This window comes from Echinops telfairi, unplaced genomic scaffold, assembly GCF_000313985.2.
Source record: "Echinops telfairi isolate 266 unplaced genomic scaffold, ASM31398v2 ScPeMD7_3533;HRSCAF=4204_0, whole genome shotgun sequence".
In the NCBI taxonomy this organism is placed as follows: Eukaryota; Metazoa; Chordata; class Mammalia; order Afrosoricida; family Tenrecidae; genus Echinops; species Echinops telfairi.
The window spans coordinates 46,322,539-46,329,927 of record NW_022107431.1 but is presented as its reverse complement, the minus strand read 5'-3'; the positions used below and the strand labels follow the sequence as shown (position 1 = coordinate 46,329,927).

The 7,389-nt window shown below is 39.0% G+C and overlaps 1 pseudogene; it reads left to right on the top strand.

Moving 5' to 3' along the window:
• Positions 1 to 5,336: 5,336 nt before the first annotated feature.
• On the top strand, positions 5,337 to 6,483 carry LOC115870978 (annotated as a pseudogene).
• The last annotated feature ends 906 nt before the right edge of the window (positions 6,484 to 7,389 follow it).

The window sequence follows — 7,389 nt, the reverse complement described above, 5'->3', positions numbered from 1 at the left end:
GTGACATCAGGATTGAAGGAAGGCTCATTAACAACCTTTGATATGCAGATGACACAACTTTATTTGCTAAAACTTCAGAGGGCCTGAAGGGCTTATTGATAATGTTCAAAGACTGCATCACTCAATATGGATTACCGTTCAACATAAAGAATTAAAAAATGCTTACAAATAGAACAAATAACAGCATCATGATAAAAGGGGAAATTATTAAAATTGTCAAGGATTTCATTTTAGTTGGGTCTACAATCAATGTCCAGAGAGGCAGCAGCTAGGAAGCGACAGTATATGGTATTGAGCAAACTGCTTGTCAGAGTCCTTTGTAAAATGCTCAGAAGCAAACGTGTCATTTTGAGGACTAAGGTGCACCTGATCAAGCCATTGTTTTGCAAGATGTACAATCAGAATGTGTCTTAGAAGTGAGACTACCGAAACCTCATTTCATTACTTTGCGTATATTATTAGGAGTGACCATTCCTGAAAGAAAGAAAAAAAAAAGCACCAGGCTTGTTGGAAGTTGAGGATGAAGAGAAAAATGATCCTGAATGAGATGGCCTGACAGAGGCTAACATGGGCTCTAACATAGGAATGATTGTGAGGATGGTGAAAAGCCTGGTAGTGTTTTGATTTGCTGCACAGAAAACGCTCAGCAGAACCTAACATCAGTGGCAAGTCTTTGTGACAGTAGGCAGCCCAGCTTTTTTTGTTTGTTTTTGTTTTTCCTTTGTAGAACGGCTATTAGGTTCAAATCACTGATTTTTACTTTAGGGGCATAATGGGTTGTGTGTTGGGACACTAACTGTTAGATCAGCAGTTCTAATCTACCAGCCGCTGTGGGGGGTGGAAGGGAGATGAGGCTTTCTGTTCTCATAAAGATCTACAGCCTCAGAAACCCAGAGGGGGTAGGTCTACTCCAGCCTATAGGGCTACTGTGAATCATTATTGACTCCAGGGCAATGGGTAGCAGAAGAATGAATAAATCTGTCTGGAAACCATTAGTCAAAGGGCTCCTTGAACGCAAGTGTGGTGAGACTCCGTCTCGTGTTCCGTGTACATGTTATCAAAAGGAGCTAGTCCCTGAAGAAGGAAGGAGATGGATTGACACAGCAGGTACAACGATGGGCTCAACAGCGATGACCGTGAGGAGAGTGCAGGACTAGGGAGTGTTTCATTCTGTTGTCCATAGGGTCACTATGAGTTGGCCATCACCCAAGAATAATAGCAACATCTATATGGTGTAGTGGTTACTATTGGGATTTGATCCACAAGATGTGCAGTCCAAAACCACGAGGGGCTCCACAGGAGCAAGATGGGGCATTCTGTACCTGTAAAGAGTTATAGTCTCGGAAACCCACAGGGGTGGTTCCATCCTGTCCTATAGGGCCGCCATGCATCACATTTGACTAGATGGCAGAGTTTTTTGTGAGTTTATATGATCTCATCCATCCCTGTGAAACAGTGGTGAGAGCAACCTCAAACTGTTCAATACACGTAGACTGAGAGACTGAGGAACCGTGAAAGTCCTGATCACTCACAAAATCTGTTATAGCACCAGAACCAAATATTTCTGACCTCGATTGTTCCCGTAGAACTTTAAGGCACTATTCAGTTATTCACCATCCATGCCATCTACATCTGACAGGACAACGTCCATAGAATCCTCAATGTTTTCCAAAAGTGCTTGGGACAAAAATGAGGAAATTGCAAGCATATCCTCTATAGATAGCACCAAGCTTTCACTTGGAGAAGTAGCTCTTCATCTGGCATATTGTTTCCCTTATCAATATTTGTCACAACTTTAAAATAATGTACCAAACAGGCACTTGGTTACTGAAGGTGGGAAAACCTATAGGCATGCTGTCTGTCCACTCAACCGTATGATGCAGTGCCTTGCTATCTCCATTAAAAGACTGACTTTGTACCATGCCATGCATTTTCTAATATTTCCATCTAAATGCAGATTTCTGCATTCCATGTGTACCATGTAGTCAGGTTTTCCATAAAAATACCAGCAGGAGAGTACATTGAAATTCATTTTGCATATTAAAGAAATCGCTCTCTGAGATTCCTTTTTTTATTTGTTTTATCAACTCAAGCAATAAGCAAGAAAATTAGAGTTGCAGCAATGATGGAAAAGCTATTTATGATTTTATCAGCTAGCTGCTTTTTTCCCCCTGCTTAGACAATTTACAGGCTCTTAAGAGCCAGCCCGCTTAAAATGTTCTGCTGGAAAATGAAAGAAGTCCATCTGTATCACTCCCCCCAGTACTGTCTCCTCTATTACCCACGACAGCTGCACTTGAAGTGGCATGCCCTTGAATGCTTTTCTTCCCAATATCTACAGCACACATAAAATATAACCCATAGAGATATGTGCCACTTGAAAACATTATTACAAATGGCATACTATTGCCCAGCATACATCTTACTGGTAAGGCTGGGTCAGTCATGCATTCAAAACCTAACAGATAGAAAATGCTCCTTTTTAAACTTCTTTCAAAATTTTTAACCTAGAAAACAAATTTGAAAATGACCATGCTGGAACCATGGCAAATTTCTAACTACCTTATTATATGCACTCGTTGGAAGCATTCTGAGTACCCATAGGCAATCCAGTATGTAAGGAATAAATATAATATATGAAGAAATAAGATGCACATAAAATTATGGAAACAAACTCTACCATCTAAGCACAAAAATCAAGGTTAATTCAATTCAATTTCCTGTATTTATTTTCTATACATTCTTTAACATGAGTCATCTTTAAATATATAGTGTCTTCTAAAAGAAAGCCCAAATTGGTGATGTGTTCATACATGTAATTCATTTACAAATGAGTATCTCTGTTAAAGATAAATAACCCTTATTTTGCAATGACAGTATCTTAGAGGGTTGAGGCAATCTGAATTAGTTTGAGATCATGCTGATTAGTGAATACCTAAATCAAAATAGTTCCAGTGATCTAAAATACATTCATAGCTTTACAAACATTGCCATTTCCTCCTGTGTAGAATGTTTACTTTTATAACATAAAACAAATAGTTCTCCTGCCTATGTTTTATTGTTCACACAGAGATTTTATAATCTATAGGGTGAAATTACTTTGTAATTTATCCAATTCTTAAGATCTATTATTTTTCCATTTAAAAATAGCACATTTTCTACTTAAAAATAACAAGTGTTTCCCTTTTTATTCTTCACTGCCTGTAATCATGCTTTTATTAGATAATATCTTGATACATTTGGGAAAGAAATGAAATACTGCAACTCTTATTTGTCTCAAGGAGTCAAAATAATATTTTAGCAAAATATATATTCTATGGTATATACTGTGTTCATGAGTTTTAAAAACAGCAAATTTAATTTGTTTTCATTCATAAAACACAACACAACTTTTATTCATTTTTAATTAGAATGAAACAGAATAGGCTATTTCTGATTTTATAATAAACATGACAGTGATGATTCAAATACAATTAATATGGACACTATTTGGAGTCTGAGGCCCAATCTGTATTGCCGTATGTCTATGTCATAGTTTAGATACAATGTCCCAATGAGTTGTCAATGATTTGTAAAATGGCATGCGAGACAATATTTAATCCTAAATACAATCACTTTTCAGTGATAGAGTAAGTCTTCTAGTTATTGTACTTATTAGCTCTGACTAAGAACATAATTTGTATGTTTCAACACTAGAAACACTGCTTGCCTATGTTAATTCTAATCTATCGTTTCTTCTCTGTAGGAGCCCATAACTAAAAGCCATTTGTCCTGCCTTTTTAATCAGCACATTAAGTATGTTTTGTTTCTGTTCAATTGGCAAAAACAAAGGGAAACATGCTCTATGTAGATTTCTGTGGAAAGATAACACAAGGCGCTGCTGTTGTAGGAAGAACCCTGTATGTCATATGCTTTTAACAGGGTGTAGCATGGAAATTAAGAGAGAGAGAGAGAGTCATTTCAGAGTCTCTAAGGTAGAAGTTGGGAATACTAAATCGAAAAGGAGTTTACAGCAAGGCCAAAAATACTAGTGTTGGCAGCTTTAAAATGAAACAAAGCACCTCTCTTCCGGCAGAAGGTTGCCCATTGTCCCTGGTGAGACAAAGAACTAAATACTTGTCACCGGTGATCTATGGCTGACACTTTGAACGATATGGCAGAGTCAGGTTGCAGACCTCTCTGGTAGCTGTTTCTCCCAGTTGATCAATGAAAAGCCAAGGACAATGCTGTAGTTCCATGGTTCTGTCCCCCTTCAAACTAGCCTTTCTGGCTCATCCCTGGGAATACACGTGTAACAAAAATACATTTAGTCAGGTAAATCAAAGAGTGTAATACGGTCCACAGTTTATGGTCAAAATAGTCTCTTGCTTAACATTTTGACACCGTGGCAATACTAACGTCCAATACTAGGTATTGCAGTTCTTAGTGGTCAGCCACTGAGAACAGAGATTTATCAAAGTATGATAGACAGCAAATAGAATTTTACTGAATCCTAGTTATTCCTCAGCTACAAGGCATGCAGATAAGTCAATGTAGGCCTTGATCCATGTCCGGAGTACTGACTACCTGAATTTGGATGAATACAAGGACAGTCTATTGAAGGATAGTCTTTTATTTTTTCACTCTTCACTTATTATAATGCAATGCCTTAGAATTGAAGAAAGGTTTGTGGAAACTCAAGCGTAGGAGCTATGATTTGAAGTATTGAAGAATTGAGAACATTTGGGAGAAGATATTTGCATATTTACTTCATCACTCCTCAATATTCCAAGCTAGTATAAAAATTTAGGTGGTGTTTCTAAGGCATTTCTACATAATCTTTCAGAGATTAGAATTGTGAATATATGTGAATTTAAATTGATATAGTAAATTAGAAAATCTAGAGGAATAAGTTTTTCCCATATTTTTGAGATTATCCTTGTAGAATATTTTTAGAGTCAGAGCAAAAATATTATCATATTGTGGAAATGTCTAGAAATTCAGGTTGGGCATCTGAACTGACTACATACATAGGCGACTGCAGCTCAATGCTCAGTTTGCAAATGGCCAGGGTATATGGCAAATGACATTCAGAATATCTAAACATATATATACATATGCATGTGTATGTGTGAATTGTCGATGCATATGTATTATATACAAATATACACCTACACTTATAGTGTTGCACATGAATTTCAATACCCTTAACATTTCACTGTGAATGCTATTTTCAAATCATTAAAGTAGGTTCTTTAAATTCATTACGATTTCTACAACTTTCTCTAGTTCAAGCCCTAGGGACGCAATGATAAATGTAAAGGAATTGTAATAGAATTTGATTCTAACACATACAAATGCGGGTTTTATTTTTAGTTCAGGTAAGGATTTAGAATTAACTACATTAAATTACAAAATAAGATGTGACTGTCATTGCACCAAAAATTTCACATTTATTGAGATTATTTTCCAGTAATATTCTTAGTTCTTATTTTAGTTTATTTTTGGTTCTGATCTGCTCTAATGAACACTTTATCATATCTACTCAAGTAACCTCAGTTAGTCTTGGGTCATTTTAATTCTCTTCCAAAATGTCATTTCCCATGAGACCTGCTCTTAATACTCTATCTAAAATTAAAATGCCCCCTAATTCCTGGCAATACTGGTTCTTCTCAGTGTTGTGGTGAGGCTTCTGTTTATGATGCAACTATTCAGGCAGCTGTCTTATCCAGACACAAATCTGAAAATGTTCAAGACTTGCTGATCTTGGTATTGAAACTGTTGATGGTCTCATGAAGCACAATACTGTCATTCTTACCAACCACAGACAGACCTTCACACCCTTCTCTGAGAACCAACCTGGTGTCCGCCTTCAGGTTTATGAAAGGGAACGCGCCATGACCAAGGATAACAACCTACTTGGCATGTTTGAGCTCAGTGGCATACCTCTTGCACCCCGTGGTGCTCCTCAGATTCAAGTCTCCAATGGCAATCTCAATGGCTGCTATGGGTCAGAGTATTGGGGAAAATAGAACATGATTATCATCACTAATGACCGAGCCCATGTGAGGAAAGAAGACTGTGGACTGGTGATCTGAGACGCTGAGAAGTACAAAGTTGGAGAAGAGACGTTCTCTAATAATTCACTTGAATCTTACACACTTAACATGAAGGCAGCTGTTGAAGATGAAAATCTTCAAGGCAAGATTGGGGAGGAAGAGAAGCAGATTATTGGCAAGTGTGATGAAATGATTAACTTGCGTGCTAGGAATCAGACTGCAGAGAGAGAAATTTGAGCACAGCATAAAGAGCAGGAGGAAGTCTTCAAGGCCATCATTCCCAAGGCGTACCACGGTGCTCCGGGCCTGACTGGACGCCCCCGGAGGCTGCCCTGGTGGGTGAGCTCCTCCAGCTTGTGGTGCCTCATCTGGACCCACCATTGAAGAGGCTGATTCAGCTAATATGGCTTTAAGGGATTTCCTGGAAGAACCCATTGAAAAATAATGGAGTGTTTCCGAAACCTTTTTGCCACACCCTCATGCTGCCGGAAATCAATCATTCAAATCTTAGGGATCACGACAAAAGGCTATCTGACTGGCTTGTTTCAGACCAGCCATCAGAAGGCTTTGCCTGCCTGCAGGAGAAAGACCCGTTTGGCACAGTGAGGGAGGTTCACAGTGAGACGGATTGGCACAGTCACCACGAAGACGGATTTAAAAACGGCTGACAAGTTTAAGGAGAAAGAAGGATTCGGTCTATTCTGTTCTTTTGTCCACAAGGTCCCAGTGAGTCAGAGTTGACTCCATGCCGCAATCCGTCTCTCTAATGAGATCAGAACGCAGAGAAAACAGCCAATGACAAAACATTGTTGGAGCAGCACTTTGGTATACAGATTCTCTCTTCTAAAAATTCCCTTAATAGTAAGAGAAAGGGCTGATAGTCCCACAATGTCCCAGGAAGGCAGACTCCTGGGTGCGAGCTGAGAGGGACACGCGTTGTCAGCTAAGCCACCGTGATGCGTCAGGCTAATGAAGCACAGGGGGCAGAGCGGACACTTCAATCTGCGCGCACAGCAACGGAAACGTTTAGCTCCCTGTTCCCAGAAAACCCTGCCAAACTCTGGCGGAGCAGGAGATGCCTCAGCGAGGCCTTCTGCATCTGCAACACAGGTTTTGCTGAAGGTAGAGACGTTTTACAGAAAGCTGAGGTAGAGACTGAAACCTATCAGAGTTTTAGTAGCTCCTCACTTTCCAGAATCACATGTCAGCAGTCTGAAACGAAGACATTATGAAACAGCTTTCTAAGCTTATTATTTGGAAATATGCAGGCAACTACAACAAAGAAAAAATTTTAAGAGAAAAGAACTTTACAAAGGTGAGCACCTCTGATATGTAGGAATTGCCAAGGGGA